This window comes from Rhipicephalus microplus, chromosome 5 (assembly GCF_043290135.1).
Source record: "Rhipicephalus microplus isolate Deutch F79 chromosome 5, USDA_Rmic, whole genome shotgun sequence".
NCBI lineage: Eukaryota > Metazoa > Arthropoda > Arachnida > Ixodida > Ixodidae > Rhipicephalus > Rhipicephalus microplus.
Window position 1 is genome coordinate 150,728,314 of NC_134704.1, and position 27,018 is coordinate 150,755,331.

The 27,018-nt window shown below is 44.8% G+C and overlaps 1 protein-coding gene across 1 annotated transcript in view; it reads left to right on the top strand.

The window, feature by feature from the left end:
• Window positions 1-7,022: 7,022 nt before the first annotated feature.
• LOC119174174 (solute carrier family 41 member 1) overlaps window positions 7,023-27,018 on the top strand; it is a 149,555-nt gene continuing 129,559 nt past the window's right edge. Inside the window, exons 1-2 of the mRNA XM_075896054.1 lie at window positions 7,023-7,845; window positions 10,636-11,046. The gene's annotated coding sequence lies outside the window, so the exon portion shown is untranslated. The remainder of the gene's footprint in view (window positions 7,846-10,635; window positions 11,047-27,018) is intronic.

A 27,018-nucleotide genomic window follows, 5' to 3' on the forward strand; every position in this document is an offset into this window, starting at 1 on the left:
CAAATTGACGACGAGGTGCTGGGCGCTCGCATTAAAAGTTTGCCTGAAAAGCAACAAATGGCTGTCAGGGCCTGCTTCGAGGCAGCTACAAGAAAATCAACATCTGGGATGTTGTATGAGAAGGAATGGATTTTGGAGTGTGTACTTCTGCGGATGCGTAGTCCTAAACTATACCAGCAGCTTCGTAAGCAAAAAGTTCTTATATTACCAAGCAGGACGTGTCTCCAGCGCTATACTCGCAGCTTCAAAAGTGGCTTTGGATTTAACAAAGCAGTTTTCAACGCCCTTGCTATCAAGACTAAAGATATGGACATCTCCAGTAGACATGGAGGCATCATCTTCGATGAGATGAAGTTGGCTGAGCATTTCAACGTCAGTGCAGCAGGTAAGCGCTACCATTTCTTCAATCAAGCATCACATCACTGAAGATGCACCACGTTTGCCCAGTATAGGGCCTGTTTTTATACTGCGGAGGCAATCAGTTTTTCGTTTTTAACTTATTTCCAGGGACAGTGGAAGGCTTCGTTGACCTCGGAAAGTTCACCCAGGAGGAAGATCGGACGACTCCAGCCGACCATGGGATGGTGATGATGTTTCAACCTTTTCAAGGTGAGGAAGCGTTATTATCAATTTTGTGTGCCAACACATGTTTACTGATAAAAGCACTTTCAATTTGCCAAATTAATGAAGAACTTCAAGTCGGCTCCTTATTAGATGTCACGTTTATTGAGAGTGCCTAGTCAGCATAGCGAATTGCACTTGTGTAAGGTGCAAGAAAGCCTGTCAATTTTGTGCGAAACAACTTAGCAGGTCAGGCAGCTGTCTTGCTATAAACATGAGTCTAACTATATGACTGATTTTGTGCAGGTGACTGGACACAGATATTGGGAGTGTTTTCATCCAAATGGAACCTCAAAGCAGAAATGCTGGCGAAGCTTCTTCTAGAGGCCATTCTACTGTCAGAACAAGCCGGACTTTTCGTCGACTTTGTATCCTGTGATGGAGCGACCTGGAATCGGAGCATGTGGAGGTCATTTGGAATTGGCGGTATGAAACAGAACTATTTGTTCTATTGTGGCCAATTTCAACATGCCTGCTATGTGCATGGGGCACGTGAAACAATATATATGCATCTCAATATCAGCGATATATTCCCAGAACAGTGAGGTTTGAAAAGCAGAGATGCTGACTGCTTCTTTTTTCTTTATTTCAGCATCCTCAGTCAAGACCACCTGCAATGTTACCCACCCTGTGGACCCCTCCAGAAAGCTTCACTTCTGCTCCGACTTCCCACATTTAGTGAAATGTGTTCGCAACTCATTTGTAAGCACCGGGTTCACCACTCAAGATGGTCGTGCGTGTGTTGAGGACATTGAGGCAGCATGGGAGAAAGACAAAAGTTCTTTAACTCTGAAGGCCATGCCACATATTACGAGAGTGCACATTCGGCCCAATTCTTTTGAGAAAATGAAAGTTAACTTGGCGTTCACACTGTTCAGTGATGAAGTTTTGAAAGGCATGTTTTTGTTCGCATCAGACATTGACGAGATTTCTCGTTCAAAACTAATGCCCACAGTGGAGCTTGTAAAGCGAATGAGTCGACTAATAGCTGTGATGACGTCCAGGTGCCCGCGAGAGGGGCTCAGACCATCATCAGAGAAAGTTGCTGAGCTCGAGGCGTTCCTTTTATTTATGGATCACTGGGAAGCAGCAGCAGACAGCCGGTGGGGGATTCGTGAGTAAGAGCACTGCAGAAGGTTTGCGTGTTACTTTATGTAGCACGCTTTCACTTCTTACCTACTTGACAAAGTCTCTCGGCTTTAGGTACATGCTAACAGCCCGACTCAGCCAGGACAAACTAGAGAATGTTTTCGGAATAATTAGGCAATATTCTGGTACTAATGACCATCCAAATCCCGGGCAGTTCCTAGTGACTGTAAATTGCTTGTCTTTTTACAATCTTGCTAGACCACCAAAGAGTGGGAACTCCCCAGCAGAGCTAGTAACAGCTCTCATTGACACTTCATCACCAGCCACAGGTGATGCCATTTTTAGCATACGAGACATGATCGAAGATATGCTTGAAGTTGGAGATGTTGATGGGGCTAGGTCTACACTGCAGTCTCTAAGTGGTGACCACAGCAGCTACGCCGTTCAGAAAAGTGACAGCCGTCTCATTTATTACGTTGCTGGCTATGTTGCGAAAAAATTCAACAAAAAAAGCTCTTGCAACGAGTGCATTTCCACTCTTGCCACCAAGAAATCAGGAGCCATTGTCAAACCGAACAGTGAATTAGTCTGTGAATTCGACAAAGGAGGATTGCTGTATCCTTGTGACAATCTGGCCAAACTTGTGAAAACCTTGGAGGATACATATACGTTCTACTTTTCTGCTGAAAAGTTGCACTCCTTCAGCATACACGATTTCATGCAGTTCTTGGCAGGTATCAAACTGGATAGAGTTGGCTGCGAAATTCACAGCAAAGAACTGACCGCAAAAGTAGTCCAGTTTTTTCTGCTCACGCGTATGCACTTCTGGACAAAATCTTTGAACAAAGACAGGAGTGTCCAAAGGGAGCGCCAGAAACACTTGAAGTTGAGGAGGGTCAAGTAATTTGACCTCTTAACGTGATATGGAAGTATGTTATGACAAATGTGTGATAAATAAACATGTTTTACCATTTACCTTGCGTGTATTTAGTATGCATCTAAAGCCGTAAGTTAACAGAAATCATTGGATCTTGCATAGATAGAACTATCGCTAAAATATTCAAACAACATGTTCAATATCAAAGAGCCTTCAGCTGCAGCATTCCAATCTCCACTTCAAGTTTCTCAAGGAAAAGGAGCCGGAAAACGTAAATGCTTCGAAGATTTCACGCCGAAGGGAAGCCCCTACAATTAAGAGGAAATGAAGGGGGGGGGGGGGGTACGGACTGAGAGAAAATTTAAAAAAACGCACTGCACTGCAGCCAATATACTCGCTATGAATGATGGAAACAGTTTAGTGTTTTTCCCTCTTTGTGAAATGTAAAGTCGGCAAGTCGTTTATTTCAACTGAACTAGACTATAAACATGGTAAAATCAGCTCAACAAGAACACGATAATAAGAACGACATAGGACGGGCGCTGAAAATTTAGCGCCTGTCCTCTGTCGTTCTCCTTCTCGCCGTACTTTTGCGCTGCTTTTACCATGAAGATCAACCAACTAGCCTAGTTTTGCACGCTGTTGCAGATTAAACATGTCAAAGGAAACCGATATTAGGAAACATTTAAATATGATAACCTCCGTCTGATTTAAAAGCATTCTTGTTTTTTTTTTTCTATTGCTTAGCACCGCTCAGAACTTACAACACATGCTTCTTAGCGAAACAAACACGTAGTGCCTTTAACAGCACGGGCGCGGTGTATAAGCGATTATTAGAAAGAAGTGAAACTAACGTCTAGCAGCCATACGCAAAGCAAGCAAATACCGCCGCAAGCACCTACGGCGCAGGTAGCGCCACCTGGTGTGGCCGCCATCTTTCATCGGGAATTCGTACAGCCCTCCGCTCTTGCCCGTCACACTTCCCCCCTCTAGCCACCATACTCGTACGGAATGCGCGCGCTCAGCACACTAGGCGGTATATTTCTAGACACTGTAGTACTACCCATCATTCCCATGGTGGCTCAACGATCGCAGCGCCAGAGTGCCCTCAAGTTAATTTTGAGAAACTCTATGCAATGGCAGTGCCTCCTTTATAACTTTCAGTGCCCGGTAAAAGCGGAAGAGAACAATGGGACTACTCCGTCTGCGCGAGTGCGGTGCCTCGCCACCAGGTGCCGCTGCCTAAACAGGGTGCCGGAGTTCGCTACGTGTCACAGCCGCCGTGGTTCTGGCTCCACGCTCAAAATGAAACAAATTAAATACTTAATGTTCTGCGCTCAAACCTCAATATATCGCCTCAATATATCAATTGTGTTACCGAGTGTTTCAGAGATCTGGATGCCAGCTTTCACGCACTAGCCGCAAGCGAAGCTAAATGAATAGCAAAAACATGCCGCGTACGCACACACCTACATGCTTGGACATGATGTGCATGAATTTCTAACGTTGACTTGCCATGCATAGCGACAGGGGCTTTTTCTCGAAGTACTTGAAAGCATCATGCTTGTCACTGATAGTGAATGCATAGTTCACCAGCAGAGGCTGCAAAAACCAACAGATATCAGCTCCATGAGCTTAGCTCTGTGACTGTCATCCATCTCCTTGCACTTGAGCAGGTTTCAAGCACACAGTGCTGGCACAGCATACTTAACCAGGGTAGACAATGGCTTTTTTAGAGTCGGATTGTCCTTCAGAGCACGATCCGCAAATGCCCTCAGCACGTCAACGGCAAACAGCAACTGGTCTGACGGGTAAAGTAGCCCACCTCGGTCCTGGCTGCGAGTGAAGTGCAAGATAGGTTGATTCCTCGCTGGCTTTGTGCAGACTGCAGTGCAACTTCCACAACACATGTGCTCGTTTATGACGTGGGCAATATAGCCCCCAACATAAACAGTTGCAGAAATCTCAAGTGACGGCAAGTGCTGAGGCAAGACTGTTGCAATGAGCCGTTGCAATGCACATGCAGCTGTCTGTAGCTGAGGCGGCTGCTGTGCTAGCGAAGGAGAAGCTTCAGTGAGCAGTGTGCCTGTTGACATTTGGGCACATTCTCTGTGTGCAAGGTTTGATGCCATGCTGGATGCGGCAAGTCCAGTTTTTAAAACCTTCTCCAGCCCTTGCAAAACAGAACGAACATTCAGCATGTCATTGCAGCGAGAGTACATCCGCAGTGTTCCAAACAGCGACTTGATGGGGTCACTATTAAACTTACGAGTGAGCACAAACAAGAACTTCTCCTCTGTGAGCAGGTACTTGATACAGACAACTGTGGAATATGTGGTCAGGAGGAATGCTTCATACATTTCTTTCGTCTAAAATTTCTTTTGACTTTGACAGCTTTTTTCCAGTTCATCCAAGTACATGAGCAGCGTGACCTCGAGCCACTCCAGTCTTGCATCTTCAGCATCGTCAAACTGCCGAGTGTCAGGCCATTTTTTGTGGATCTGCTGGGTCGTATTGCTTGTATCAAGCAGCACGAACCAACGATGAATGTTTTACATGAAAATGATGGTCTGGCCTGCAGCTGCGAATGATACACTCGATGTATGCCCAGCTTGGTCTCTGAGATGCTCCAGGGCTGCAGTAACATCAGGCGAGAAGACCTGAATTGCCCTTGCGACATTAATTTTTTCTATGTTATTCGGATAGACATGTTTTCGGCTGAGGTAGCGGACAGGCTTTACAACCAGGTCCTTCTGTAGGTCGTAGAGCTTCTTGATGTAGCAGGATGAGACCTCTCCTTTCGGACTAATGTCGTGGGCCAGAAACTGCGAGCGCACGTTTTTTTTTTAAATGTGGCATGGATGAAAACTTAGAAAGAGGAGCCTGTCGCAGTCACAGGGATGTTCTATCCGGTACGTAAGAAGACCATCGCCCAAAAGTGTCATGCTATTGACGTTCACTCTGTGGTTATCACTCACTAAGCGAACTACCCTGACACTACAGGCTTCTACTTTTTCAAGCACAAAAATCAACAACTAGTGAAGCTGTGGGCCTGTTAACCCCTTGGTAAAATAGTAGGCCACTGGGAGGCGGTACGACGTCGAGAGTCCTGTAATTAGGAAGCAGAGTTTGCTAAGGTGAGGTCCCCACCATGTGTTTCCAAAGAGACATCTGCATGCCCCACAAAGCAGTCCTACTGTTTGTTGTACTGCAGCTTTTCCCTGATCTTCATTTCGTCGACTATGAGTGAACACACCCTTGACTGTGGTACAGTCAAGCTTTCGGCTTCTACTCTAAGGCGAGCTTAGGCGAGTTTGCTGAAGCCTGTTTCTCCACTGGTGGTTCCCAAGTAGTTGCTCAAAGTCTTTCTGCAAGGAAGCTTCAAAAGCTTTTCACCGCGAATGTGTTCGTACGCCCTTGTCGACAAATGCCTTAAAACTACACAATGTCGGGTTGTCTCCTCAGACCAGCTCGGCCTCTTCTTCTTGAAGTTCTTAATCTGATCAATCTAGAATAAAGCTGCAGGTTCCTTTTCTTTCGCCCTTTCCTTGATATAAGAAACATCCGCAACCAGGGCGTCCTCGTGCAGCTTTAAACATCCTCAACTAGGGCGTCCTCGTGCAGCTTTTTCAATTCCATTTTGTACTTGTCGACGGTCTGTTGCAGTCGAAGCAGCTGGCTCCTCAACTCCTTTTCTTTTCCTCTCCACTTCGCTTTTTCAGCGACAAGCACCCTTGAAGTTGACCTGCTATCTACCTGGATGCCTTGATCACGCAACTTGGCCTTCGAAGATGTGTCCATCGCGCAACAATCCGACATATCCTCCACTGCTGAAGCAACGTTGCTGCTCGCGGAGTCGCTGTGCGCCATTGTAGCACTCACTCGTTTGTCGATGCTTGCTGTATTTCGCGCTGGAGTTGATTTCGGCTGGAGATGGGGCGGATATTCTTCAAAAACTGACAGCACAGCCCCTTTTTTTTAGGCGTCGCCGCTTGCCTTCGATGAAGTCCTCTTCTTTAAAGTGGCGACTGCATACTTTGGTGTAGCATGAGGTGGTGTTCGGTGACCGCTTGTCTCGTCGTATTGCGGCAAGCCAGCGCGCTCGAGCGTCTGCGTCAGCGGGTAGTTCATGAAAGGAAAGCCCTGCCAGTTTCTTTTTCTCGTCCAATTTGCACAGTGGAACACAGCAGTAGGCCACCGTAAAGCATTCTACGCACGCACTTGCCGAAAACTGTCCCACAAAATGAAGTTGCGCACCACTGAACGAGCTGCACGCAACACCAGGACGGAATGGCAGCAGCGGCACCCTGTTTACCCAGCGCCCCTAGCGGCAGCGGAGAAAAGTGGCGTTCGACGGCCCTCCGATGGCGGTGTGCCCGGCACAGATTTTTATACAGGAGGCACTGGCAATGGAGTACACTAGTCGCGCCACCTGCGGGACATTCGAACACCAGCCCGATGACGCAGTATGCTCTCATAAAAATGAATAATAATCAAACTGGTCACTTGCTAGTTTAAATTAGCTCATTGCATGCGCGTGACGAAACGACATTAAGTGCTGTTCAAGCTTTCTATGTGATTCACAAAAAAAGTTACTCTTACTGTGGTTGGTGTCGCGCACTCGGCTGCGCGGGCTTTGCAACGGCGTGTTCGGCTGCCAAACTCGCTCTCTCGCGTGCTAGCCGAAAATCAAAGTTCTAACCGCAACTTTGTGCAAGATGCTGCGTCCATGCAATGTGGCCGGATGACCGAATGGTGCACGCTGCGCTTCAACAAAAGTATCCGCCGTTTCGCAGGGTGAACCCATGCGCTCGAAGTGTCTTAGTGACATCGTGCTACACGACCGAGTAATCCGCACGTGTGCTCGCTACACTTTAGGGGAAAGGATTGAGACAGTTGAGAGACCAACCGCAACGGGAGCAAGTCTTGTGAAGGCACTGCGCCGTGTCGCCTGTAGGCAGACAGAAATTAGGTGCCTTCTTCCTTTTCCTTACGAACCACTAACCAACAAACCAAGTCTTGTGACATGCCTTTCCCGTCGGTCCTATCCCGGTCATGCCCTGCTAGGACTACTGACAACTGCCCGAGACCGGTCACGCCTTGATAGCGTGGACGACTCCCAAGAACTGTTGCTCCTGCCTATCTCCTGCACATGTCCTGTCTGACCAGCACCAACGACTTGCAACAACAGTTTGTCCAGCTCATACTTTATCTGGCTAGCACCGACGACCTGCCGAGACCTCGACGACGAAGACGCGGTGAGTGCGGCATTCGTTCTTGACGAAAAAATATATAAACCTATGACATCCACTTGTGAAGGTTCTAAGGACATGTCATTACTTTATTCGCAGGATGAGTGTGCCGAATCGGAAATCATATGTGGTTATTGATATCAATGATGCCCCTAGCAACACAGGAGCACGAAAATTAGTGGCATTTGTGCTCAACCCTGGTGACAGGCGACTTTACAACCTGGGTGCGCGCCACATTTATAGGCGAGTGTTGGCGAGGGAACGCAAACACATCGTTTGTCGGTGGGCACCAAAGCTGTGCGACTTAGCCAGCCTGGCAGGAGCACTGGTTGAATCACGTTTACGCTCTCAGTACATGTGTGGATGATGCTATTAGATGCAATTAATGTTTTTGTTCAATTCTCCCGTGTTCACTCAATTTACAAAATGTATTCTTTGGTAACTTATTAAGAAACAAGAACTATCACAACAATTGAAACATTATATTGTTATTGGGATTAATAGTCGGTTAAACTGTTATTAGTGTCATTCATTACTTCCATAGTGGTTACATTAACTGGCATCAGCGTGATATGTGGTTGCAGCCAGCACACAATGCAAGGAGGGGCAGTGTATATTTATAAGCCCACACTTGTATGTAATGCATACAATGAGCTCAAGAACTGTTAAGGGGAGCTTCAATTGTATAGAATATTACCGACCTATACCTTTAAAGTCTAGCAGCTGCAAAATATTAGAACACATAATACACAAACACATCATGGAATTTTAGATGCAATTAAAATCTTGACAGAATGCCAGCATGAATTTCAGAAAGGGTACTCGACTTGTACACACCTTGTAGCTACCATTCATGATTTTTATGTGTCAGTAAATAATGTTAAACAAATTTATGCCATTTTTATGCACTTTTCGAAAGCTTTCGACAAAGTATTACACAGCAAATTAATAATTAAATTACGTTGTCTGCTTAGAAACTCCCATCTGGTTAATTGGATTTCAACGTAAACCTAAACAATCACCATCAGCTTGTTTCATTTAAAAGCCGTCAATCTAATCACCTGCCAGTGCAATCAGGTGTCCCACAGGGGTCGGTCCTAGGGCCAATCCTTTTTCTGATATATATAAATAATATAGTAAAAGACATCTCTGTAAAAATCAAATTGTAGGTGGGCGGCTGTGTTTTTTATACAGAGGTTAACGATCAATCGGACTAGGCACTCTAAAACAATTATTTCCAATGTGTTGCTTCATGGTGTAATCAATGGCACATGGGTATAAACTTCAACAAGACTGTTTTCATGAGAGTAATTCAAAAGAAAACATTCTTTATTATTTTTTTTTTTTACATATATCGCGGGTTCGAATCCCGGCTGTGGCGGCTGCATTTCCGATGGAGGCGGAAATGTTGTAGGCCCGTGTACTCAGATTTGGGTGCACGTTAAAGAACCCCAGGTGGTCAAAATCTCCGGAGCCCTCCACTACGGCGTCTCTCATAATCATATGGTGGTTTTGGGACATTAAACCCCACAAATCAATCAATATTTTTACATATAGTTTCAACAATGCGAGTTTGTCTTAAGCGTCCGAATACAAATATCTTGGGCTATGGATATCAACTGACCTAAGGTGGAACAAACATATTCATTATGTTACAGCTAATGCTTATAGAAAATTATTCTTTTTAAGGAAAACGTTTACTTTGGCTACCCCTGCTGTAAGAAATTTACCTGTTTTAGACTGTGCTGCTGTTATATGGGATCCCTATACAAAAGGTAATATTCTGAAGCTAGAAAATGACCAAAAAAGAGCTATATATAGTTCATTTATAAAGATTTTAGACGCAGCTCAGTACGTGACCTGCAAGCTCGAGCTAACCTAAAGCCCTTAGGCGAAAGAAACCGCTCATCACGTTTAGAATTCTTATGTCAGTTAATCAAGGGGCACTATAACGTCAACGCTAGCAAATGGATTTCGTTCTCCTCCGGTTATTCAACGCGCCAAAGACACCAACTAACAGTCACTCCTTTCCGTTCTCATAACGACTGCTTTAAGTATTCTTTTTTTTTCCGAGAACAATCACAGATTGGAATAACCTTAGCTACAAAATCGTTGAAGCAACTTCTTTCTCAGCATTCTCATAGTTTCTTGATGACTGAAACATGATCAGTTATTTTTTTTTATAGTTACTGACTGTTTGCATCTCTTGCTTTGTTTCATTTACATCATCATCATCAGCCTGACTATGTCCACTGCAGGACAAAGGCCTCTCCCATGTTTCGCCAGTTAACTTGGAACTGTGCTTGCTGCTGCCAATTTATACCCGCAAACTTCATATTCTCGTCTGCCCACTTAACCTTCTGTCTCCCCCTAACCCTCTTGCCTTCTCTGTAAATTTCATTTACACCTATGGTAAATGCTTTCCTGGGTCACTGAACATGAATTAGTTATCTTTATTGCATGTATCTGTTTTCTTTTATTTGTTTATTGTTGATAGTACTATTATTATTACCAATAATATTATTAGCATTATTGTAATCTTCCTGTATATAAATCTTAATATGTAATTTCGTTCATGCATTGTATCTATCCCACCCTGCTAAAACTCGTAAAGGAGTTGCAGTATCAATAAATAAAAATAAATAAATAATAAATGAATCATCTCTCTCGCAACGCCATTGATGAACATCGAATTACAGGGCTAGTTCACCTCAATGTCTTAGCTGATCTCAGAACTGGACTCACCTGAGTTGCCCTGTTGACACGCAGTGTATTAAAATTTGACTTTTAATGCAGGGTTTCAAGTTAACTCTCTATCAAGAATACAAAGGAAAAGGAAATGCGGTACAATAGAAGATGACGTCAACGTGTGCCTCATCATATCAGTCATAATCAGTTATCATCAATTGCCCTGAGGGGGTATGAGCCATGGTAGAGGCATCATCATCATCATGTACCTCATCAAGTTCATTCCCGAGCGTGGGTGTGTGCCACAGATTCAAGGATCTACTCCACTAGTTCATCACCAGTCAAGAGGCCTTGCAATTCTCAAGCACATCAAGGAGAAAAGCTACTGGCATCTTGAAAAGAGGCCAGCTTAATCGTCATGCCTCTGGCATCACTAGCAGTGTGTGTGCCAGACGGGCACGGCATGACGCTCAACCTCGACACCTCGAGTTGCACTTTGAATGCAGCATTTGCTAATGAGTAAGTAGAATTCATATTTGACAGTATAGGAACCCATCCTCCTAGCTAGGCAGACTCGATTGTTACAAATGGAGCAGCAACTGTCGACACTGTTTCTGTTGTTGCAGAGCTGTTCCCCATTGTGAAAGAAGTGCAAAAATGCCAGAACATTGACATTTGAGTCTTGCATAGTGGCTTCTTGGGGCTTGATTCAATAGAGTTTCAAGGTGACTGCTAGCATTTAAATGATATGCTCACAGTCGGGATCAAACATTCACAACATGCGAGTAGCAAATAATTCCTAGCAGCTGTGTTAGAAACAAAAGGCTTTTTTTTCCTTGAAGCCATTGGCACATTGACGCATGTTGTTTATTGCTAGAGTAAGCAGTTTATATTTTCAGCTGCGTGTATCTGGCAGTGAGGGTTTTTTCTTTTTCAGAAGTGACGGAGATGGAAAAGCAAGTCGACTCCTTTTTCTGTAGGCAGCTCCTGCCTGGTCACGCTTTTGTACAGTGCTTTTGCATCACCAGTGCAGCACATCAGCTTCACCCACAGTGAACCTGTTCTCCCCTGGGACTCAACTGGTGGTAAAAACCGCATGTCCTCACGCACATGTGGTCTAGCCAGCCAGTTTTAGGAATTTAGGCAGCATTGACCTATCAACCATGATGATTTTTTTTTTGTTCATATCCTACAAGTGCACTGAACGTGATGCGGCTGATGGTTGTGTGTATCTTGAGTGATGAGGCCTTTTCTAGTTACCGAAGGGCATAGCGTTGGTGCTCAGCATCATAAAGAACAAGGGGTGCATGCCAAATTATGCCATGCTTTACTACTTTATTCAAGTGTGCCCTCATAAATAAGTTTATACAGCCAGAAGTGGTGCTTAAGGGGTTGTTTGGAGGCATACAACTAAAAGTACTTAGTTTTGCCCTTCCACACTGCATCTATTCTTCCCTAATTTTACACATCTCTGCACAAAATATTTAATCATAAGCAGTCATTTTTCAAATCATGTTACACAGTTCTGAAACCTTGCTTCAGTCTTCAGTTGTGGACTATCATGGCATCTTGGCTTTGTCAAATCTCCTATCCATTTGTTAGCAGGTCAGGGTCTTTGGGATGGAAAAACTGAAGCGCAGAAGTTACGAAAATGAGAACAGGCAGGGTTGATGGCACTCCCAGGAAACTTATTTACACAGTGAAAAACAAAAGCAAAAGGTCAAGATAAAGTTCATCGACGAGTAACTGGATGAGTCTTGGTTTTCAGGGCCCAGAGCATCCTTCCTTACTCCACATCGTCATTGAAATTCCTTCTTTCCTAACAGTAGCCGGTCACACACGTGTCAGAGAAATAAAGAAAGAATGCAGTGTTACGATTTTAAGGCAAATTGCTAGGAAAAAAAAAAGTTACATGTCATTTATCTTGCTGCTTTGCGATCCGTCCCAGTTCGTGCCTCAAAGCTAACTGCCTTGCCAGGTGGCTCCAGCCTGGCTCCTCGGTCGAGATGGGCTTTCTTCACCTCACGGGGGGCCCGTCACTGTTGGCAGCGCAGGCAGAATTCTAGGTATGCCCTCGCAGAAAATGTGCGAGTTCGAACATATAGAGTTTGTGGTATGGTGCACGCTATAAACACTGAGCAGCAGTGCTCTGACATGGACACAATCTCCATCTTAGTTGGAGCTGTCCTCAGCTCCGTGCCCCAAGTGAAGGCCGATACTGGTGTCCCACAAGTTAAGCTGTGTCGTCACCTCGTTCGTGGTACCACGACTGCTCGATTTCCCCCATTGGTGCGGCCCGCCGAATAATCCTCTTCCCCTGTGAGAACGCTAGTTTTCTTTCAACCCGCCACATCGGCTACGGCACTAGCTATTGGTGACGCAAGTATTTCTCCCAAAGCTCCCGCCAGCTACAATGAGCTAGCTAGCTATCTGCGCGGATAGTTTCGTCTGGTTTGGATCAGTGTTATGTCATGCTTCACTTGAGACGCGCTCATGACGAGATTGCAGTCACTTTGCCTAAAACAGTGGTAGATGCTTCTTGATGCATGTGCAAAATTATATGCACCACGATCCTCATCTTGCTTTGCTCATATGGTAACGAAGAATGATTTTTTAGCAACGTTGTGGGTGATCAAAGCGTAGTGACTCTGACTTCAATGTCAACTATATAACCGAGGTTCAGTGTATGTTATAATCATCCACGTTCTGTTGCATTCACTCCTGCATGGTGACATATATTTATTTCTACGACCTAAATGGCCGGATAACATGAATCGAACCATTATAAGTGATGATTCTTCGTAAACAGTCTGAGATACGTGCAATTTATTACTAAAATGTGCACAGCCACAATAATTTACAAGCAAAGGACTTTGCGGGAATGTGATTCTGAGAAAGCTTCAGTATGTTTTGTAGAGAGCTGTTGAGATCTCTGGCCCAGTTGGCCAAGAATGGCCTTGGCAGTTTTTTGAAGAGCTCACACAGTTCTTTGCTATGGTACTAAGTGGCGCACCACATCAGAGGGCAACCTGTGAGGTGTGGAAGCACAGTCCTTGAGAGTAGCTTGCATATTTGACCACAGCAGTTGATCTTCGCTGAGCGCAGCGCTTTTTCAGCGAAGGTGCAGATCAGCTTGCTTAGCCACACAACTTCAGGCCGGGGGTAGCTGAGCCCTCTTTGGTCACAAAGTGGTATGCTCCTTCGCGTAAAGCTTTTCCTTTCAATTGCAGTTTGCACGCTGGGCATGTCACCTGCAAAGATGAGTAGTCGATGTATTGTATTTTTATTCCATGCATGCTTACTAAGTCAAATGATATAGCCACATAACGAAACATTGCCTTTTCTTCACAAACAAAAACCAAATATTCTGCCTGGTAAACCAGCCCATTGAAGTCAAATAGGGTGGGGACTTCATCATATTTCATCACGTGCTGAATTTCCCGGAGCACAGCAAGAGCCTTTGCAGGAATGTTTAGAATTCTTGCCCTATCGAGTTTGTTCATAACTTTCAACGTCACCTGGCACCCCGAACTTGAGGGTGCATTCCCGTTTCTGGCTGCTTCTAAAATGCCAACCTGCACATATTAAGAAACATTTATGTTTGCTGCTAATGAAGCGCATGACACTAGACGAACATTTAACAACTTTTCTGCTGTGAAGACAGATTGTTGTGCGTCAACTCTGTCGTCGCCATAGATGGATGGAAACAACTTTATTGCAGCTCTATTGTTTACAACCTGGGCTCAGGTCTCCCATGAGGGAAATTCAAGGCCTTGTCTCGTTGCCACCTCTCGGGCCCTCTGGACTGCCCACTCTTGTGTTTTGAAGTTGGACCTCCGCAGAGCGGCGGAGTTCCTCCTTTATTTCTGTGTGCTTGTTCGTAATTCGTTTGATCAGGCAGGTAGCTGCTGTAACCTTGCCCTCGATCTTTCAGACAGTTCCGCCGTTTGATTCGTTGGCAGCTATGTGCATGCCGAGGATGCATATCTTTGGAACTCGGGGAATGCAGGAGCCGTCTTGTGTATACAATTGTATTTTTTCACTGACATGGTTTACTGATGGGCTTGCACCGGCGGCGCCGGCGGTCGATTAGTAGCTCCGATTTGAGCGGAGGATGCTGAGGCCCGTGTCTCAGAGATAGGTCTCTATTGCAGATACTGCTGCTTCTAAGGTGCATTCTATCTGCCTGTCGCTTCTTTAGTAGACCCACAAGGTGATATCGTATGCATACAAAGCGTGGTGGAGGCCGTCAATCTCGCCAAGGCAGATCCATCATCGTGAGGTTGAAAAGAAGCGCAGATATTGCCAACCCTTGGGGAGTGCCGTTGCTTCCAAAGGTAGATTCATCGAATGTCATGCAGGGGACTTTAATGTGACCATGCGGCATGACAGGAAGTTTTTGGTATTGTTGTTGCTTCGCTCGCCCAGGTTGAGCTTGTTAATTCGGCTCAGGATTGCTGCTTGTGCTTCATTGTCGAACACTTTTTTTAGATCCAGGCCGAGGATGGCCCGGGTGCTGCTGATTGGGTCTTGATGATTTGGTGGTAGAGCGGGAGCTTCTTTCAAGAGCTTCAGTGATTCAGAAACTGTAGATGCTCCTTGGCCGATGTCGTCTATGTACATAGCTGTTTGTGGCAAGCCACCAAATACGTGGCGCATCACTTTCTGCATCGTTTGTGGAGCTTTGCAGAAGCAGAAGGCTATTCTCAGGTATTCATATTTGCCATTAGACGTGAGAAATAAAGCCTATATGACATCTTCCTTCACTCACATCGTTAGTAAAGCGGCCTTGACATCCATGATAGTAAAGTACTTCGATTAGTCTCTTGTTATGTCTGATATCATATCTTCGATAAATGGCACTGGGTAAGGTGGTTTAACACTATTTGCGTTGAGTTTTCTGTGATCGTGCCCCATTCCTCAAAGCATTGTCAGATGGTTCAGCTTGTTAACCACAATCGTTAGTGTGGCGTACTCACTGTCACTCGGTTGAATGATGCCCTTCACCAAGTTGTCATCAACTTGAAGTTTGATAAAATTACGGGCTGCGGGAAAACACATGTATGGCTGTGATGCGGCAGGTACCATATTTACTCAAAAATAGGTCGGGCACGAAAATAGGTTGACCCCTACTATACTGTTCTATAAGAAATTAAAAAAATATTCTTATATATGTCAGCCTTTTTTTTTTCCTCATAACAGAAAGGCTTGAACGTAGCGCACCTTTATTTACATAACTTAGCACCCTAATCGCTGCCAGGGCTGTCATCTTCGTCAGATGTGCGAAGAATGTTGTCATCAAATTCTTCGCAAGTATCCGCGGCTTCCCAAACGACGTCGTCCTCGCTGCCGGCTGCTAGGCCGCGAAAAGCGTGATGCCGTTCGTTGCACGCAAACAGTCGGTCCCTCTGCTTTTGCCAACGCCAACCAACTTCTAATTTACACAGAACTCGCACTGCGTGGCACAATCGCCCGAGTCCTCGGCAAAAAGTATCACTTGGTGCTTGAAGTTACCTGTGTAGTTCTGCCGACGTGGCATCGTTGCAATCGTCACGCCGATCGTAAAATGAACAAAGAGCAAGGCAGCGAGGCCTCTGGTTAGTGCCAGTGCGTGTGCGTGCCGGAAGGTGTCACCAGAAGCATGGCTAGCGGTCTTTATTCCAGATTGTATGGTATATAATGTGCGTATGTAGCAGAAGCTGCTTGAAGAACAGGGGGCGCAGCAGTTGAATGCCATAAGCTTGGCACTTTTGGTTGGTTTGATTGTGAATATAGGTCGAGATTTTTTGGTCATGAATATAGGTCGATAGCTGGCTATCAACATTTTGAGAAAAAAAAGGTCGACCTATATTGAATTAAGTGTGGTATATGATCCCGAAGCACAAGATAATGCTAAATGTGCAAGCACTGTCCAAGTGTGTCTGACTTCACTAAGCAGTTCTTGAACAATACCGTGCGTAGCATGTTTTGGTCTTCTGGGTTCACGTCCGATGTAATTGAAGAAACAGATTTTTTTATTTCTCGCACTGCATTGGTTCAGGCTCAAGTTCTGTAGGCTTAATGTGCACTAACTCAGTTGTGCCGTGTTATTGCTCATGGCAGAACAATGTTATAAGAATATCTGCAATCTTCCCACTGACATTTGATCTTGACATCTGATCACGTACGGTGAGAGTTTGCATTTGGGTGGTGTCCTGTTTGGTTACATTTGCCAAAGTTACATCATTGGTCGGGCGGAATATGACTTGAACGTATACTCTTTGTCGTCAGTCAGATCCAAGAATGGCATCAATAAATATTAACAGCGAGCATACGACAACATTAGATAGTGTGGTTCATGTCGTTCCGATCATTATGTAAATTGCAGTGAACATTTGGGCATTTATCATTCTGCCCAAATTTTGATATAGTTGCTTGACAAACGAGTTTCATTATATTGAGTTTCGACGGCTCATTGCTCAGGAACCATAGGTGCTGCTCCACGGACGGTTCGAACACGATAGGAGACACACACCCGCGGAGCGGCAGAGCTCCAACACTGACACACGAGACACAGACAGAGGAACAGCACCCAATCAAGGACACTGCAGTTGCAGTGACACGATACTTCTTTTTCATGTGGTATACCTGCTCAATATGATCGGCTCTTCTGCACAAATGGCACTGTGGATCTTGGAAATATATAGCAGCTTTTATGGTTGTGCAAACACTGCGCTCGTCACATGGGTTCATTTTTCGTCCTGACGTTTGAACCTTCGTTCCTCTGTGGTACGATAAGTTTGCTCTTTTTGGCCGCAACGAATCACACTGATGTCTGCCACTTTTGACATCGCATCGCTCATTGACTCGGCCCCTCTCACCTTGCAAGTACAGAGGTTTGCTATCTCGGAAGCCATTGTCTCTTTTTAAGGTGAGAAACTCTTAAATAAAGCTTTTTCATGGTGGAAAGACAGGTCTATACCTTCACGTTTCGTAGCCCCCATACCAGCTGGTCGCAGAGCATCTCCTCCAGATTCGCGAAGTTGCTGCGTTTGCCACCTGTCAAAGTGCAGCCGTGAAGACACTCACCAACTCCCCCAGACCTTGGCTCCTTTGGCAGACTGCGTCCTGGCACACATACTTTGAAGGTTGAGGTGCGGAGTGTTTGAAGAGTGGCCAGGATTTGTGTTATCGTTTTGGTGTCTGGACCAGGTGGCACTAGAGGCGACTGTGCCAAGCCAATTTTTGCAGCACCACAAAAGCTCAAAAAGACTGCATGCTTCCGTCTGGCTTCTGTAATTTCATTCACTTTGAAAAAGAAGTTAAGCCACTTGTGGTGGGCCGCCCTTTATCTGGGAAGGCTGCATCGAATTCTTCAATGTGGCCTTGAGCAGCCTGTGGTCTGTGGTCTTCACAATGGTTATGCAGTATTACAAAGGCGCTTTCTACGCAATGCAGATGCTGCTTCCAGTCTTGCAGGTTCCTACACCATCCCATATTTGTTGCCCCTTGTTTTATACAAGATGTGCAAGTTTTCATAAGCACCACTTACTTATTTTCTGCAAGTATGGTCATGCTGGTGCAGCGACCTGGAGAAGTGATGCAAGACTGAGTGACCTGGCAGCGAAAATATTAGCCGCATCCTGATTGAGTGGTGCCCTCTGGTCCGCGGCGCATGTATCACTTCCCATGCGACTGCTCACTTACACCAGTAGATGGTGAGACCTCATGCAGCCGCACTCCCTACACAACAACTGGCTTACCTATTCCCTGGTTATGGGGGCTAGAAGGGTAGGTGGGAGCAACAGTGGCTGCTGGGTGCACTAGCATATCATGTCAGCAGCGGCAGCGCCGCTGTCGCAACTTAGATTGGCCGGCTGCGGCGGGTGCCCTGCCGCGACCAGGCTAGACTGCGCCTGCACGCTCGCTTCTTACGGCCTTCGCATTCGGTGTAGTACATATCTCTCGCCGCTGCTTTTGAGGGGGGCACTGCGACCCGGGCCTTCCTCCGCCGCTCTGTGCAGCGTGCAACACCAGCACATGAGTTTAGGCATGCTTCTTCACTCGCTGCGCACTGAAAAACAAATTGCTTAATCGTTAAAGACACACAAATGATTTATGGCATTGCTCATACGTGATGATGGTGGGCTTGGACATATATATATCTCTGAAAAGTGCACTTGGCTTGGAGTGCCACAAGCCCCGAAATGCACGCATGATCGTAGCCTTTTTGTGACAGAAAGTGCCATATCACACACTGATTACAAGTTCGTCTGGGTACGCTGGATGCTTTCTTCCATCACATTCTATTTGATGCCAAAGAAACACTGCAGTTTTCTCTCCTCTCTGTGCATCTGTTACAAATTTCTTAATACATGTGTGGTTCTTGCTTTCGCGATAATATTGGGACGCATTTTTCTCTTTCAGCAATTGCTGCACCTTCTTGCATTTTGAACGATGGTGCGACACTTGGGAGCCCAATGTCCTATCATAGTCTGGTATCGACCTGCGCGATGAGTGTCGCTGTTGATTGTTTGCGTGCAAACACTTACTGCTTCTTGTTCAGTGAAAGCATCTTGTGAAGTTTCAACATACAGATCTGTTTCGTTGGTCTCTGCTTTTGCCTTCCTTAATGTTAAACATTGGGGTGAAGCTCGTGAAGCAGGATCTTTACGAGGCTTCCGTGCACTTGAAATAAAGTAGGAAGGCTAGTCCTCGAAAAGAGCAGTCGCGGAGTCAGGAATAAGTTTTTTCATGCGGAACGCAGGCACATAGACTTCATCGCACAGGTGTCTGCTGCATACGACAGTCAATGCGGAGTTGTCGTTGATGATGAAGTTGTCTCTCGCAATATTTTGTCACTTGGCACAGAGCTGAGTATTGTTTGGGAATTGGTAAGAAGAAACACCGAGTGTTTTCCCCGAACGGGACTTGCAATACGGAACTATGGCAATCGAGCGGCCGTGACAGAACACAGTAATACACCTTCACACAGATTATATATATGCATGGGCGTAATGCGCGTACTGAAGGTTGTGCGACTGCCTTCTCGACTCGAGAAATCACTGTAGACTGAACACTGACAAAGCACCGAATGAAATGCAGCCGATGTGGAATCCCAGAATAAAGCAAGCCACACTAGATATAAAAGGAAATTGACAACAACCTGCTTTTAGCACTAAGCCACAAGAGAATTCATACAGATTTTTTTTAAAAAGCTGCTTATATATACTTGCCGAAAGTTGTAATGTTGTCAGTCTGTATTTTTAAACATGTTCTCCCATAAACTCGAAGTATAGCGCAAAATTGATTTGCACTAAAGTTTTCATTCCAGGGCAAGCGGCTTGCGGTCGTAAGCAGCTGCGTACTTCGTTGGAATCGTGGACGTAGCTTGCAGTACAAAAGAATACAAAAGGGCTTGGGGTCTTAGGAATCAATTTAAGGTGGTGATAACACCTTGACAATGCACACCACCTCTCTCTGCACGTGCCATCCAAAGGGGTTATTATGCAGTCAAGGTCTTTTTTTTATTTTTTTCTTATATGCAGTTTTTTTAACCATTACATATACAACACATGTACGTGTTTTTAAGAGTTGTCAAGCTGCAGACTGCAGCTTTTAGCTCTGAAAACCACTTCAAATGTATTTCGAAAAGTAAAGAAAAATAGAAAGTTGCTAGCAAAGGGAAGGCATGCTCGTCATCCTGTGAGCGACCTATCTTAATTGCGACGTCGTTGTCCAACGAGACTACGGGCCAAAGGTATTTGGTGCTCTCTGCTTGCAGAACAGGTGCAGCATTGTCTATCTTTCTCTCTGATCGTGGCCAGTGCTTTATGCCTCCTGAAATATGCCTCTCGTTAGCCGATTCTTCTGCATTGTTACTGAGGTTCAGCTTGTATTATCCACGAGCACATACATACCTACATTAGGCGAAGAGCGGTCTGGTAAGATTGGGTTTTTAAAAGTAGGCAATCCTCCCTCCATTCCTGATTTCTTTAATAATCCACCTCCCCCTCTTCGCCGAGAACCGCCATTTCACGGTTTCACATCGACAAACTCCATTGTGCCACAGGCGCAGTGCAGAAGATGCAAGATCAGAGTCGCTGCGCCCCTACCGTCGACGGGTGGCGAAGCCTACTCAGAAACTCTCCCATTGTATTCGCGACGGGTGAGAAGGCCGTAAAAAAAGAAGCACGCGCAGATGCTGTCTCGCCCGGCCTGGCCCTGCTTCCAAGCTTCCAGGCGCGCGTTGATCGAGATGGTAGGAACCTCGGGCACTTTCAAACAATGAATTTTAACGTGCTGATGTTAAATAGCTAACATCGCAGAAATTCCTACATCGGTGTCGGCGTTAAGAGTCATCGTCGGCGCTTGTGAACAAAAAATAATCGTTTGTGGCACCGAGAACTCGTGAAAGAAGGAAATAAAATTAATAATAATAATTTCCGGGTCTTAGTGAGGGTTGAACCTGAGCCGCTTGGGTGGCAAGTAGGCGTTCTACCACACAGCCATGAGTCTGCTTGGGAACACAGTGAAAATAACAGTATATCATTTTATTAATTTTGTGGTTGTGTACTTCTCGTTTGTCACGTGAAAGTCTCATGTATGGTGCTTTTTCTTCATCTCGAATGACAAAAGTAGCATGCAAATGCTTGCAAACTATGTGTTTATTCTAGCTTGTACATCACAAATGTTGTGCAAGAGGCACTTCTAAAACAAAGGAAATCAAGTACAATCGTGTAATTAAGCTCAGGTAACATGACGAAGCTTTAAATAGCCCATTCGCCCAGTTGAACGCAGGCCGAGAAGCACGATGGGGAGGTGTGACACCCAATCTTCGGCGTGAGGCTGCGAGGCGAGTGCTGCTTTTAGATGACGGTGGAGTCTCTCCACTAAGCCATTCGATGCTGGATGATACGCAGTTGTGTGAATACGCGCATAACAAAGTGGAGATGTGACAGAGGTGAGAAGTGCTGACTCAAACTGTCTGCCTCGATCAGTAGTCACCGTTGATGGTACACCGAAACGGCTAATCCACATAGCAAGAAAGGTTGCTGAATGCGCCGCTGCTTAGGCGGAACAAGTTGGTGAAGAAGAGCCTGTTTGACTGTCGTATATGGAGTGTCACCAGGCAGGCTCACGAGGATGTCTCGTATTTCGGCCATTGCCTGTGGCGGCAACGCTTCAACGAGGAGCTCATGCTTGCGAACTTCTGACGTGATGCGATGAATGCGGAACTTGTTCTCGACTTGAATGAACCATAAGGAGGGATCGGCAAGCCACAGCTGTGGTAGCGTCATGGTAGTAGTACCTCTAACAACACCCGAAGAGGGTACATGGCCGGGTGCAGTGGCAGCGGTACCAGGGCTGAGTCAGTCGAGATGCTCACGCTGCTCCATGGAAGGTCGCGTTCGTAGTCTGGGTCACCAATAAATATAGCACTCTGAAACGCGGTTCCGAAAACACAGCGCGGTTTATTAATGCTGGTTGGTTGGTTGGTTCCTCAACACCTTGGCGCAACCCACCTAGAGGGATAGGCCATGAATGCGACGGTGCCTTGCTTTTTAAATTAATTCACTTCTTGAAGGAGAGGGTTGGAATAATTAGGTAATAAAGATAATAATAAAAAGGTGTTAAATTTCTAAAGAAAAAAAACGAATAGAAAACATAATAAACACACAAAAAATTATATATAAAACAACTGAAGTTACTTATTTTTAGCATTCCATTCTTTTAGATTTTCGTAAGAAATTTGTAATAGCGGTAAAAACGCTCCTGTGGCTGGATCCAAATGCGACCGTGTTAAATGAAAGAATCACCGGAAGTGTCAAGTTTAAGCCCAACTTTCGTAGGGGTTCTTCTAGTAGATTTTTCCTTTGAGTTTCGAATTTTCGGCACGACAAAAAAAAGTGCTCCAAAGATTCCCTCTCATTACAATAAAGGCACAAAGGCGACTGTGCCAGACCCAACCTGTGAAGGTAAAAGTTCAATGAGGGCCAACGCAGACGGAGATGAGATGGAGAGGTTAGCGTTAGAAAAAGTTAGATCGACTACTGAGGAGGACTGATTACACATAAAAGTAGGAGTTTTTGTGTTTATGCATATAAAGTTATTCTTGTTTGCCCAATCCCATAAACGTTTGCCATTCTGATCAGTTTTAAAACCCCACGAAATATGATGAGAATTGAAGTCACCTACTAATACAATATCTTTTTGGCAATAGTGAACTGCAGTATTTAGAATGGAAGAGTTTAGAACACTCGCAGGAAAATGAGCATTAATAAATGAGAACGGGAGGGACCCAGGAATAGTAATGCTTAATGCTAAAATCTCGCTTTCTGAAGTCATTAACTGATAAATAATTTTAACTCTATGGGCGATTTTAGATGAGATAAATATTGCCAAACTTCCACCCCGAGTTGGGCGGTCAAGACGAAATGTGCGGTAATTTTTAATCCTAAAATACTTATTTTTCTGCAAGCCAAGTTTCTTGTAAAGCAACATAATCGGTGGAATAATTATCGCAAAGTTGAAGTAAGTCTGTAGCTGCTGAAAAAATGGAGCGGCAATTCCACTGTAGTACTTTTAAATTCCCTATTTTGAAGAGATACCAGCAGCATTCACTGCTTTCTCTAAGATGCTATCCTTTAAAAAATCCTGTTTTGATAGGTTTTCCTTCTGATATCTCTTATTTCTTGATTTAGGACTAATTGAGGAGCGTTGTGCCTCAGGAGAAGCACGTTGTTTCATATTTCTCGAGTCAGAGTCCATTTTTTTTTGGTTGTGAGACATGAGAATCGGAGTCCGAGCTGCAATCTAGGTCATGTACAAGAGGCATAATTATTCTACGGCCAGAGTTCGGCGTGTCTGGCTATGACTTTGAAGGGCCTGGTTCCGATGGAATATCAGTAACCTTAACTGGTGAAGGTAGAGAAGTGGGCACGGTAGGTTGGTCACCTCCCTGCAATATTTGATTCAACCGAGTGCTCACTATTTGCGCCAATGACTCCGTTATGCTCACGAATAGAGATTCCATAAGCTTCGTCATGGCCCTTTTTCACCGTTGATGCTATTAAATCAGGCAACAACAATTCAAGCATCTGGTTTGCCCGGCTGGCAACGGAGGCATAGCCACGTGAGCGCTCGGAAAGAATAGATCGGGTCTCACGCCGCGAGCATCGTTGTTGTTCAATGATCTCTAGAAGTTGCAACTCACATTTTCTCATGGGGCAACTTTTATCGTCAGCCACGTGATTTCCTCTGCATAGACAGCGTCTCACCTCTTGGGTTGAACATTTATCGGGTTTATGTAGGTCAGTACATGCATGTGCGACACCTCACATCCGATGTACATCCCTTGATGGTATGCCCATAGCTCCAGCCTTTTTTGCACTGCAGTGGGCGAGGGGATAATACATCTACACGATAAATTAGTGGCCATGTCTTAATTTCGGTCGGTCAAGCCGTGCCGGCAGAAGTCACGATCACTGATTCTGTGGGGACCTTTCTGTTCTCTACGTTTCGCGAGCATCGAAATACAGAGACTGCTCCTGCAGCCGCAAACATTTCAAGTATTTCGGGTGGAGTAAGGCTCAAGTTCACTCCTCGAACTAGTCCCTTCACACAGGCCAAATGGACAGGTACGAAACAGCTCACCGGATTTGAGGCAAACGTTGTGCATTTTAGAAGATCTGTGATGCAGGCCTGGTCTGGCGATCAGCACAGGATGCCTCTACGTCCAAATTGACGCACCTCAGTAATCATTTGGTAATAATCGGAAATCTTCCAGAGTTCTTCCTGAATCAGTTTTGGATTTTTCATGCGAATAGACTCGCCGTTGGTTGGAACCAGGGCCACAGGAACGCTCTTCAGACCACTGCGCAAAAATAGATCGATTGGCAATTCACTGTTAGGAAGGGAATCCGACCAGGCAGAATATGCCTGGCCGGGAGAGGAAAGAGACATCAGGTTAATAGGCTTAACAGCACCGCCTGATCCGGCCGCTCCCCCACAGGAGGAAGCGCGAAGGTGCCCTTGAAGTAGCAGCGGGGGTAGATCCCGAATTGAAACCGGATGCTCAGGCCTCAGGCGGACCACAGGGAGGGAGGCACCTTGGCCAATTTTTCTCTTGTCTTGTCGCCTAGGAGATCTTGGCTCATACCCACATGGGGGATTGGCCACACTGTACCTTATAATAGATATTTTTTTTACAATGCTTGCTAAAAAAAGAAAGAGAAATTAGATAAAAACAATAATAATGTTCCTTTGAAAAAACTTGAAAAAAAGTGCAGAAGAATTCGATAAACCAGAATATATAAAACAAATTAACAAGAATTAGGAAGGGGGACAAAGAATCGGATATATCTGGCAGTATCACTAGCAGCGTATCCTCCCGGTTGCCTGAATGAATTTATGTAGCGCTGACAGAATAGCACTGCGGCCCACACCCAACTGACTGGCTCCAAACGACAATAGGGTGGATGTATTGACTGGCAATCCAAGCATACCAATCGGTCTTTCAAGAATTATTTGGCGCAATGAGGCAAAGCGGCGGCATGTGAGAAAAAAGTGATCTATTGTTTCCGGTTCATTGTAAACTGCACATAGGTTAGTTAATGAAAATCCTGATTTGATCCTTATTAATGCATCTCCACCTTGTTTTTTTGTTTTGTTTTGTTTCCCTGGGATGTTGGCTCATACCCACTCAGGGGGATTGGCCAAGAAAGTGTAGTGCAGTTTTTCTGTGATCATTTTACTATGTGTAATGAATTGGTATTATAATAAGACTAATGTAAAAATAAAAACAACATAAAAAGAGCAAACGAAAAAAAAAAATCAAGTTGAGCAATTTTGAGATTGGAGGTGTTATGATTACCACTCAGCTGCGTTTACTTCACTCTGCCCTGGGGAGGAATAAACAATTTTTTTGATTGAAGATCACAAAGGTATACGCTTGGTTGCCTGAATATAATCGCAAACGGCATTGAAAGCATCCCTGTGGCAATGTCCCAAAACTGAGGCACCAAAGCTTAGCGCCGTTTCCGTCGTCAATCTAAGGCCTGTTTTCCGAAATGGCATAACTAGTAACCTTTTTCTAAGTATATCAAAGCGGCGACAATACAAAAAATAATGATCTAGTGATTCCATTTCTCCGCAGAATGCGCAGAGGGGTGATGTTGTCTGACCAGCTCTGTGTAGATACAGGTTTAGGGGGGGGGACACGACATCGAAATTTAGTAATTAAGACTTCGAGCTTTCTGGACTGACTCCAGTGGGGTTGCCATGGAAACATGAGGTGGTTTTAGTCTGTCCATGTAGTTACTTTTTCTATCGTATCAGTGGAGATTGCTGATTTTCGATATCTTATTGCCGTGATATATTCAACATCTGGCAGTATGGACAAAACTGGCCCATCAAGTGCGGCTCGTGCTAAGGAATCGGCCAATTCATTTAATCTTAATCCACAGTGTCCCGGAACCCATAGTAATCTCAGGAGTCTCAACTGCAGGGGTACTAATGTTTTGAATGTGCTTAGAATTCGAGAGTTCTCTGAAGCTGTCAGAGCTGCACAAACTGAAAGAGAATCCATCATTATGACTGCGTTGTTTTGATTTGATGGAAGTTTTCGAAGAGCTAAAATAATCGCCAAGAGCTCCGCTTCAAAAACTGGAGTAAAATCAGGTAGTCTCACTGAAAAGGACCAGTCAAGCGAATCAGAGGCAATGCCTACACCTGCCTTTTGATTATTTACAGAAGCATCTGTGGCTATTATATTTTTAGTTTCTGCATGCTCCAAGTAATCTAATAATATGTTATTTAAAAATTTGAGAGATTGTAATTTGGCGTTTCGGGGGAATATATCATCATACTCAATAATAACATGACAATTCGAGTCATTAGTCTCAATTACATTTCTAATGTTCACATTTATACTTTGTAGATTTTTTTGTATAAACATTATCTGAGGTGTGTGAAATCGTGGCCAATGAGCAAGAAAGAAGGCGTCTGGGTTTGCGATAAAAGCATATTGAGATCTTCTTGCCGGTAAGCTATAAAATTTTTAAAATGCTTTTACGGTCAAAATTCGAAATCGACAAAGTAGTGTAGGCAGGCGCGCTTCCTGGTACAGTACGTTGATAGCCACAAATCTAGGGCGTCCCAGACACATTCGCAGTGCTTCTCGCTCCAAGACAACTAGAGGTTTCATTTTATAAGCAGGGCCACCCGAGAATAATATGCAGCCGAATTCCATGATGGGGCGCATATAAATCTTGTACAACGTTATCAAGGTGTGCCTCCGTAACCCATATTTCCGGTTACTTAGCTTGTGTAGTAAGCCTGAAGCCCGCTGTGCTTTGGTAGTTATATACTCTATGTGTGGACTCCAGTTAAGTTTGTCATTATAAATGATTCCCAAATATTTTATAGAGTCTACTTGCTGGATAGAATTGAAATTGGTTCTGCAAGCGGAAACGCCATGAGCGCGCTTTTGTTGACATTTAACGATAACGA